We start from the raw sequence: 11,068 nt of genomic DNA, 5'->3' as shown, positions 1-11,068 counted from the left end.
GCTTAATCATAGTTTAGTAGATTTGATCCGTTACGATTGCTCCTTGTTTCATCAAGGATTAGTTTAACATCCGCAATAGTTAGGCCTTACAAAGGGTTGGAGGATCCAGCGGCGTGTAGGGTGACGTTTGCTAGCCCTAGAAAGGATGTTCCGGGGATCAACCTCGTGTTGGTTTTTAGGCCCTCGTCTAGGATCGGCTTACGGTCACCGTGCGCGAGCGCGAGGCCCAATCGTGAGTAGGATGATCCGATTATGCGGTGAAAACCCTAAATCGTCGTAGATCTCATTAGCTTTATCTTGATCAAGCAGGACCACCATATATTCGGACACCTCGTCCGAATCATGGAGTGGATTGGCTCTTTGAGCCGATTCACGGGGATAACACGAGAGCCGATCGAGGCTCGTATTTAATGTTTACGTGTATGCCATGCAGGAAACTAAGCGAGGCATCATCCACACCTTCCTCGACCAGGTTTAGGTCGGGTGGCACGCCCTTGCGATAGCATCGGCGCGTGCGACCGGGGAGGCTTTGCGTGCCGTCGCTCCGAGGGACCGGGGCCAGCCGCAGCCCTAGTTGTTCCCGGCTCTACCGTGTTGACCGTCTCTGCCCGCCGGGGGTTTTCGACGTCAACACATTCGGCACGCTCGGTGGGACAACCTTCGACATCCACAACATCGCCATCTACATCCGAGATGGCGGAAGACACTCCGGTCACGTACGAGGATCTGCCTGATGAACTCAAGAAGAAACATGACGAGATCAAGGCAACCCTCGAGGCCGAACTCATCGGCTCTTTTCACAGAACTCGCTCCCATGGCGTCAGGTGGAAGGGTTTCACACCTGAAGGCGCACTCGATGGAGTGGACCTTTCCGCCCCGTCAGAAGAACGCACTGCAGTCGGCTGCGGCGAGAAATCAACTACATGGTGGCTCATTCGCTACACCGCCACTGCGAGAGCCCGGTGAACACTGCGGAGCGTGTCGCTCCGCGCGTGGTCCAGGAAATCATGAACCACCGGTATTCTCCGTCGGGACCAGCTGCGGGGACTTTCAAAGGAGAGATGCCACTCCAGCCCCGGCCGTTCGCATGGGCAGCACCGGAACTGCCGAACTCATCGGCATACGTCGTCTACAAGATTGGTGGTGATCCTAGTGACTACCAATTCCTACCCGAGGCACCCAAGGAGATCCCGCACGGATACGCGTGCGCATACGTACCGGACCGCAACGCCTGGGCACTCTCGAACCGAGGCTACAACGTCGGGGGCCTCTGGAACGGCGGGAGGAACGTCGGGAGCCGATCCCGAGAAGCAAACGTGGCTAGCTAAGTACGCCACTCCGACAAACCTCCACGGCCCAGCTCCTGCGGTTGGCTTAGAACCGGAAAAGCAAGCATGGCTGGTTAAGTATGCCACCCCGGCGAATCTTCGGGGTTCGACACCTTCAGCCATCACGGCGGATCAGATTTGTGCAATCCCGAAAGATCAGTTCGGCATGATGCCGAAAAAGGAAGACGTTCGGCTACACCAAGCCGTACCCCAACGACTACGAACTGATCCCGCTACCACCCAAATATCGGCTCCCGGACTTCACAAAGTTTAGTGGATCGGATGGTTCCAGCTCCATCGAGCATGTGAGCCGATATTTGGCACAGGTCGGGCACGATCTCAGCATCGGACGAGTTGCGTGTGAGGTTCTTCGCACGATCCCTCACGGGATCGGCTTTCGGGTGGTACACATCGCCGCCACCGAACTCCATCCGGACTTGGAAGCGATTGGAAGAGCGAGTTCCATGAGCGAGTATAACTCGGAGGCTTCCGATGTTGGTATTGCCGATCTAGCGCAAGTACGACGAAGCGCGGGGAAACGGTGTCGAGAATACGTCCGGCGCTTCGGGATCATTAGGAACCGATGCTTTTCGGCTCATATAAGTGAAAAAGAAGCGATCGAGTTGGCTGTGGTGGGTCTCTCATCATCGATTAAGGACGTGGCCTCCGAGCGGTACTACCCTTCGTTGGCGCACATGGTGCGAAGCCGTCGGCATATGAGCGGCGCCACCCGGATGTTTACCGGGACAAATTCAAGCGTGCGGTGACCCTGGTTGAGGCGGACGAGGATGAAGGTGCTGCGGGAGATCGAGAGGTAGCGGTGGCTGAATGGACTCGAGCGACGAGCCCCGTGACCTGCAAATGGGTGAAGCCACAAGGCCCTCCAAAAGGGTTCGACTTCGACGTGACCAAAGCCGAGCAGATTTTTGATCTCTTACTCACGGAGAAGCATATAAAGGTACCCGAAGGCCACAAGATCCCCACGGTGCAAGAGCTGAACGGAAAGCCATATCCGCAAGTGGCATAACACGTTCACCCACACCACCAACGATTGCGAGGGTGTGGCGGCAGCAGATCCAAATGGCGATAGAAAACGGACGGTTGATTTTCAACCAATACGCCATGAAGGTCGACACACACCCCTTCCCCGCCGTAAACATGGTGGAGTATACTTACCATGGAGGGTGCAGCCGGATTTCCCGTGCAATATCAACATGGTAGGACCTGGACACCACTTTGGTAAGGACGGGGATGAGGGCAGCTGCTCTCATAGGAAAGATACAGAGGAAGCCGCTCCACGCGATCGGCTCCGCCAAGACGGCAAGCGCTACGTCACAGAGGGAGAGGTGAAAAACATAAGGTATCAACGACCTCTCTGCGATCACCTCCTCAACAAGTATGTGAGTCGAGTATGACCAACGCCGGCGATACAACGGCGATGATGAAGAAGATCGTCTGGCTAGGGACGACAGGAGACGTCGTCGGCATGATCATGATGAGGAGGAGCATGAGCGCCGTGCCAAGGAAAAGCTGGGGGAGCGAGTCGACGAGGATAGGCACTGGGACTGTCCCTTCTTCAGACACTGCTGGGATTCAGGAATGAGCCGATTGCCCACAATCGGCAATTGCCTGAAATGCAACCACAAGAAGAAGGAGGCAGCCAACGTGTCCGTATTCAAGCGCCTAGGGCCTCTCCCGCCACAGAGCAAACGAGCTGAGTCCCCTCGGTTGAAAGATCTCGAAGATTCAGAAGACGAGGGGGAAGAAGAAGACAGGTATCACCGGCCAAGGTGGTGCCCTGATGGACTTAGCCGTTCCCAGAAACGCAGGGTTCAGCGATTGCGCGGCCCGGAGGAAGCCGAGAGGTTATACTTGCACACATTGAGAAAAGCAAGGCCTCGATCCGGCTGCGAAGGTTCAGCGAACCCTAGATGAAGAGGGTCGTCCACGGAAAATGGAGTGGCGCCCCAAGCAAAGGAAAGCCGATGATGAAACATCGGCTGGCACAAACATGGTGCTCGTTCTTCCGACGAAGCTTAGTGCTCCACGATTATATGATGCACTCAAGGTGGACGACGGCAAGCGCACCAACATGATAAAGTCGAGAGATTGGGCTGGTTTTATCTACCGGCTCGAACGTGTAGCAAGAGCACGTCAATGAGCAAACGTGGCGAGGCTGATCTTTGTGATCGGCCCCAAAAATTTATGAAGGGACATCACAAAACCTTCACCGAGCAAGCAACGTGGAGGCCGATTCCAGCAATCGGCCAAAAATTATCCTCACCATCCATTCTGCATGGGTTCAACATGTTATCCAACAGAGCCGATACCATCAATTCTCTTGACAGAATCGGCTCGGGGGGCACCCAGGTAGATAAAACACGAGGATATGCAGTGGAAGCGTCTCATCCTTTGGTGATGGGTATTGAAGTATGGGGGCCGAGGCATAAGTCGGCCGTAAAAAATTCGAAAAAATTCGAAAATTTTGAGCACAGCCGATGCAGCAAACATCGACTTAAGGATATAAAAGCCGATGCATGGCCATCGACTCAAGAGGAATAACTGTTACGATCAGAGGGTCAATAGAGCACGAAGGGAGATTTTAATGGAAGAACTCCTCAGTGGAGTAGTTTAAGGGCTCGGATCTTCTCTTCAAGAACAACGCCAAGAGCAGCCTGGACGTGCAGATCAGGTCAAGGGTGGATTGTATTAGATCCGCCGAAGGAAAGGAGCCGATCTAGTCAACAAGGCGCAAGGGGTACACTGAAGAAGCTCGGGGGGCAGCTCACCCTGAAGGTTCTCTGCTCGGGGGAACCGATGTTGTTGGAATCGGCTGGCTCTGCGTTGTGATGTGAGGTCAATGGCGACATGATTGGCTATTTCGCTACCTTTCTCACCTTGACTAAGGCTCGGAGGGCCGCTAACTTGGGACGTGCTATTTTCGAGAGCCAATTGGAGTTGCATTGGCTGACATTGCATCATGATCTTCTCAGGAAGGAGCTGGGAAGGAAAAGCCGTCGTCTTGTACGAGGTTTGGACCGCGTTGGTGCTGCAAGAAAAGGAAGGAGACTGGTTTCTCAAATTAGCCGATGAACAGTCATCGGCTGCGGGACTGCAAAATACCACGGTCAAGAAAAACAATAATAGTCCGATTCGTTGCTATCGGTCCTGGTGTGGCAAGCGGAAGGATGGAAATTGGATTAATGGAAGGGGAAATTGAAAGAACAATTCTCATTAATTCGAAGGAGCGGCTTTACAAGAAGAGCCGATGGCTCTCAAAAGAGGGATCTGGTGCCTAGTGCACTGCTACTGCTAGTCCTACTCTACTAGTCGTCGCTGTCCTCATCATCGCCGTCGTCGGGGTCGTCGGCGCTGCTCCCAGGAAGCTCCTCGCCGCTGCTGCCCCAGCCGTCGGCTGGAGCTTCCCCCTCCTCCTCGTCATCATCATCGTCCTCGCTATCCGCCCAGCTGCGGAAACGCTTCGTTGGAGGATACCCAGCAGAGGAGGAGGAATCATCTTCCTCCTCCTCATCTTCTTCTTCCTCGTCGTCATCGTCGTCCTCGCTGTCCGCCCACATGCGGGAGCGCTTCTTCGGCGGAAGCCTGGCGGAGGGGGAGGCCTTGGCCCTCTCCGCTTCTCCTCCTTTCTTCTCCTTGTCAGAGGAGATGGGGTTCGCCCCGGAGCGGGGATCGTCCTTTTCCTTGTTCTTCGGCGACGGTTGGAGAGAGAGGCCTGAAGCGGAGGAGGAAGAGGAAGACATGGCTGCAGGGGAGGAGGGTTTTTTGGTTTGGTGAACAGAGCAGAGCAAGGGGGTGGAGTGGTGAACCGTTTGGCACAGATAAATAAAGAGAGTGTAGTGGAGATTTAATGCCATGACGGTTCTCGAGGACGTGATGCCGAAATTAACAATTCATACAGAGAAGCCCGGGAGGCGAGGCGTAATGATGGAAGATTCTGCGGCAGTTCTGCTCTGCCACGACATGACCCGACGAAAGAAGAGCATAATGATTTTGGAAATGTCATTTCCAAAACCAGGGGGGCATGTGTTATCACCAGAATTTGACCGAGTCAGAGGTGGGCCGCGATCAAGATGGACTGGAAGAATATATATATAGAAGAAATACGTGAATCGGCCTTACATGCAAAGTTTGGGCTAGTTTGCCCTTGTATCTGTAATATATTAGATTACGTGTCGGTTAAGAGTTAGAGTCTTACCCGTGCACGGTTAGGTGCACGCCCACGTTAGAAAGTCCGCTGGACTATAAATATGTATCTAGGGTTTATGGAATAAACAACAACCAACGTTCAACACAAACAAATCTCGGCGCATCGCCAACTCCTTCGTCTCGAGGGTTTCTCCGGTAAGCACCATGCTGCCTAGATCGCATCTTGCGATCTAGGCAGACAAGCTTGCCCACGTTGTTCATGCGTTGCTCGTACCGAAGCCTTTTTGATGGCGAGCAACGTAGTTATCTTAGATGTGTTAGGGTTAGCATTGTTCTTCGAATTACATGCTTTCGTTATGCAACCCTTGCACATCTAGCCGCCCTTACACCTATCTTAGGTGTAGGGGCGGCACCCCGCTTAATCATAGTTTAGTAGATTTGGTCCGTTACGATTGCTCCTTGTTTCATCAAGGATTAGTTTAACATCCGCAATAGTTAGGCCTTACAAAGGGTTGGAGGATCCAGCGGCGTGTAGGGTGACGTTTGCTAGCCCTAGAAAGGATGTTCCGGGGGTCAACCTCGTGTTGGTTTTTAGGCCCTGTCTAGGATCGGCTTACGGTCACCGTGCGCGAGCGCGAGGCCCAATCGTGAGTAGGATGATCCGATTATGCGGTGAAAACCCTAAATCGTCGTAGATCTCATTAGCTTTATCTTGATCAAGCAGGACCACCATATATTCGGACACCTCGTCCGAATCATGGGTGGATCGGCTCTTTGAGCCGATTCACGGGATAACCTGAGAGCCGATCGAGGCTCGTATTTAATGTTTACGTGTATGCCATGCAGGAAACTAAGCGAGGCATCATCCACACCTTCCTGACCAGGTATAGGTCAGGTGGCACGCCCTTGCGATAGCATCGGCGCGTGCGACCAGGAGGCTTTGCGGGCCGTCGCTCTGAGGGACTGGGGCCAGCCGCAGCCCTAGTTGTTCCCGGCTCTACCGTGTTGACCGTCTCTGCCCGCCAGGGGGTTTCTGACGTCAACACCTTCACATAGAAAACCTGAGCGACATCTTTCGCTAGGACGAATGGTTCGTCAAGGTAACCAAGATTGTTGAAATCCACCATTGTCATTCCGTATTGCTGGTCCACCTTTACCCCACCTCCTGTTAGCTTGAACCATTTGCACCGGAACAAAGGGACCCTAAAGGAGGGTCCATAGTCAAGTTCCCATATCACCTCTATGTAACCATAATATGTGACCTTTTGCCCATTCTCGGTTGCTGCATCAAAGCGGACACCACTGTTTTGGTTGGTGCTCTTTTTATCTTGGGCGATCATGTAAAATGTATTCCCATTTATCTCGTACCCTTGGAAAGTCGTTATAGTCGAAGATGGTGTCTTGGCCAACATGTACAAGTTGATCTACAACATGATCGTCATTCATTAAATGTTTTCTCAACCAACCGCCGAAAGTCTCCATGTGGGCCTTCCTAATCCAGGATTCGGGCTTCCCGTGGGTTGTCCGAGCGTAAAATATTCTTGTGTTTCTCAAAGTACGGAGCCACCAAGCTGGAATTGGTCAGAACTGTGTGGTTTGCTTCAGTCAGAGAATGGCCGTCCATACATATCGTTGATTTCCTTCCGATCGTGCCTTTTCCACTTAGTCTCCCCTTGTGCCGCGATCGAGGAAGACCAATCGGCTTAAGGTCAGGAACAAAGTCAACACAAAACTCAATTACCTCCTCATTTCCATAGCCCTTGGCGATGCTTCCTTCCGGCCTAGCACGGTTACGAACATATTTCTTTAATATTCCCATGAACCTCTCGAAGGGGAACATATTGTGTAGAAATACAGGACCGAGAATGGAAATCTCATCGACTAGGTGAACCAGGAGGTGCGTCATAATATTGAAGAAGGATGGCGGGAACACCAACTCGAAACCGACAAGACATTGGATCACATCGTTCCGTAACCGTGGTAGAACTTCTGGATTGATTACCTTCCGAGAGATTGCATTGAGGAATGCACATAGCTTCACAATGGCTACTCGAACATTTTCCGGCGAGAGCCCCTCAAAGCAATCGGAAGCAATTGCGTCATAATCACGTGGCGGTCGTGAGACTTCGGGTTTTGGAACTTTTTCTCCGCCATGTTTATTATTCCCTTTATATTGGACGAGAATCCGGACGGGACCTTCATACCGCTCGGGCATTCAAAAAAGATGACCTTCTCTTCTTTGGTCGTAGCGTAGGCGGCACGACCTTGAAACCGTTCCGGATGCCGGTCATCGGGTCTTTCAAACTTTGCCGGTCCCGCCGTGCTTCCTTTGTATCATTTGACTTCCCATACACGCCCAAGAAGCTTAGGAGGTTCACGCAAATATTCTTCGTAACGTGCATCACGTCGATTGCAGAGCGGACTTCTAGGACTTTCCAATATTCTAGCTCCCGAATATAGATTTCTTCTTCCACATGGCTGCGTGCCCGTCGGCCTCCCTTCGGAACCGATTGTCCGCCAGGACCCTTTCCAAAGATGACTTTCAAATCCTTGACCATATCAAATACCTCAGCACCAGTGTGTTCCGCAGGCTTCGGCCGGTGATCTGCCTTGCCGTTGTAATGCTTGCCTTTCTTTCTTACTGGATGACCTTTCGGAAGAAATCGACGATGCCCAAGGTACACGTTCTTCTTACAATTTGGCAAATGTACACTTTCAGTCTCATGTAAGCAGTGCGTGCATGCATTGTATCCCTTATTTGACAGCCCCGAAAGGTTACTAAGAGCAGGCCAATCGTTGATGGTTACGAAAAGCAACGCTCGTAGGTCAAATTCCTCTTCTTTGTGCTCATCCCACACACGGACACCAGGTCTGCCCCACAGCTGTAAAAGTTCATCAACTAATGGCCTTAGGTACACATCGATGTCGTTGCCGGGTTGCTTCGGACCTTGGATGAGCACCGGCATCATAATGAACTTCCGCTTCATGCACAACCAAGGAGGAAGGTTGTAGATGCATAGAGTCACGGGCCAGGTGCTATGGGCTGGAGCTCTGCTCGCCAAAAGGATTCATGCCATCCGTACTTAGACCAAATCTTATGTTCCTTGCGTCGAGCTGCAAAATCTTTGAACTCTCTCGTCGATCTTTCTCCATTGCGTTCTATCTGCGGGGTGTCTCAACTCCCCGTCCGACTTACGGTCCTCTTTGTGCCATCGCAACAACTTGGCATGCTCTTTGTTCCCGAACGAGACGTTTCAACCGTGGTATTATAGGAGCATACCACATCACCTTGGCGGGAACCCTCTTCCCGGGTTTCGGCCCTCAACATCGTCACCGGGGTCATCGCCTCGATCTTATAACGCAATGCGGTGCATACCGGGCATTCATTCAAATTCTCGTATTCACCGCGGTAGAGGATGCAGTCGTTGATGCATGCATGTATCTTCGTAACCTCTAAACCTAGAGGGCGGACAACCTTCTTTGCTTCGTACGTACCGGCGGGCAACTCGTTATTCTTTGGAAACATATTCTTCAACATTTTCAGCAAGTTTTCAAATGCCGAGTCAGCTACACCCGCTCGTGCCTTCCATTTCAGCAAATCCAGTGTGCAGCCCAGCTTTTTCAGACCATCATCGCATCCGGGTACAGCGCCTTCCCGTGATCCTCTAACATGCGATCCAAATTCTCCCTCTCCTTTTCGGTTTCGCGACGTCTCCGTGCATCAGCAATGGTCCGACCAAGATCATCAACGGGATCATCACGTGCCTCTTCTTCACCTTCCCCTTCACCTTCAGCATCCTCCATGAAAGTATCACCGAAATGAGCAAGATAGCTTTCATCGATGAAATCATCCCCTTCTTCATCTTCTTCCATTATAACCCCTCTTTCTCCATGCTTGGTCCAACAATTATAGCTTGGCATGAAACCGTGCCGAAGCAGGTGCATGTGAACATCTCTTGAGGAAGAGTAACCCTTCTGATTCTTACAGTTAACACATGGACGGATAACAAAACCCCCCGCTTGTTCGCATTAGCCACTACGAGGAAATCTTTCAAACCCGTACCGAACTCGCCGGAGAGTCGGTTACCGTACATCCATTGCCGATTCATCTGCATTATTATAATATAAAATATATAATTAACCATCATGCATTTGTTAAACTAACTAGCTATAAACAATATAAATTAAACAATGAACTACACACATGCATATTTTATCAATGACACATCAAAGGTTCAAGTTGCTAACCGCGATCGAGGAGGAAAAAATAAATGAGAAAGCTCAAGTGTGGCTCCAACACTTCATATCATGTTTGTTTCATGCTCTTGGGGCATTTCATCAAACACCTTATGTGCATAAGAGGAACCAAAAGCAAACCTAACACTCACTTGTGAAGTTTGTGAAGAGAATGGCTCCAAATGGCTAAGTGTTGGCTGCTGGATGGGTATATATAGGGGAGAGGCTTTAGTCCCGGTTGGCCTGGCCAACCGCGACTAAAGGCCTTCGGGCACCTTTAGTCGCGGTTGGCCCGGCCAACCGCGACTAAAGCCCCCACGTGCACCAGCTGGCCACCGTGCGCCCGGGCCCGGGCCTTTGGTCGCGGTTCGCCTCCCGAACCGCGACTAAAGATCCCATTAGTCGCGGTTCCTTTAGCTTCGCGACTTATGGTGCTGGACTGAGCTCTGTTTTTCTACCAGTGTCACGCAAGAGAGCACCACCTGACCTTGACTCATGCAAAATTGCTCCAAAGGGTGAAGTAGGCCGAGCCACTCCTTGATATCCTTCCAAACTCACGATAGAATATCGATATTTTGAAGCTTGCAAAGTAGCACTGACTATTTTTTCGGAAAACTGACACACACTAGGCATTTTACGAACATATCCGTCCTGTTTACGATGCCGCATGCAAGAGACTATGTAACTTCTATTCGGGAACAAACGGGGCTCATTTCTACACGAAATAACACCGATCAGGACAAATAACAAGACAGCAACTGCACAGGCGAAAAGGAGTTTATAGAAAGAATAAAAGAATTGCTTCATACAATCACATGATTTTGTGCTGGTGTGCTTTCGTGCGTGTATCAAGCAGCGTACTCCGTTCGATCTTTCGTAGAGGACAAGCCAGGAGGATACGGATACCGTGGCGACGGTAGCTTTCGATACGCGTACGACAAGTCGGAAAAAAGGCGACGTGGAAAATTGCTTGGAATTTGCTCGGTTTCCGCGTGTGCTACCTCGCTGCATGCAGCTTAGGCGCAAGTACTGCTTAGCTGACTCTTGTCTATTTAATCCTGATGTTGATCCGTGTGATGCTCTGTGGGCTGTGGCGACGGCGGAAAGAACGAAGGGGACAAACACCGGCCCCGGTCGAGGTAGAATCTCGTTTTGGGGTCCCGAGAATGCGCTGGAAACCCGTAGGGAGCACTCGGGGATGCGGTGGTACGAAGCAGCTAGGGCAGCTGGGAACAAACACCGCGTCCATGTTTTTTTTTGACAATCAATACCACATATATTCATAGTAACAAATAGTACATGGTAGAGATACATGAACTGACTCCAACGATTACAAA

This window comes from Lolium rigidum, unplaced genomic scaffold (assembly GCF_022539505.1).
Source record: "Lolium rigidum isolate FL_2022 unplaced genomic scaffold, APGP_CSIRO_Lrig_0.1 contig_46689_1, whole genome shotgun sequence".
In the NCBI taxonomy this organism is placed as follows: Eukaryota; Viridiplantae; Streptophyta; class Magnoliopsida; order Poales; family Poaceae; genus Lolium; species Lolium rigidum.
The sequence above is the reverse complement of the archived record's forward strand: the minus strand, read 5'-3'. Positions refer to the sequence as shown.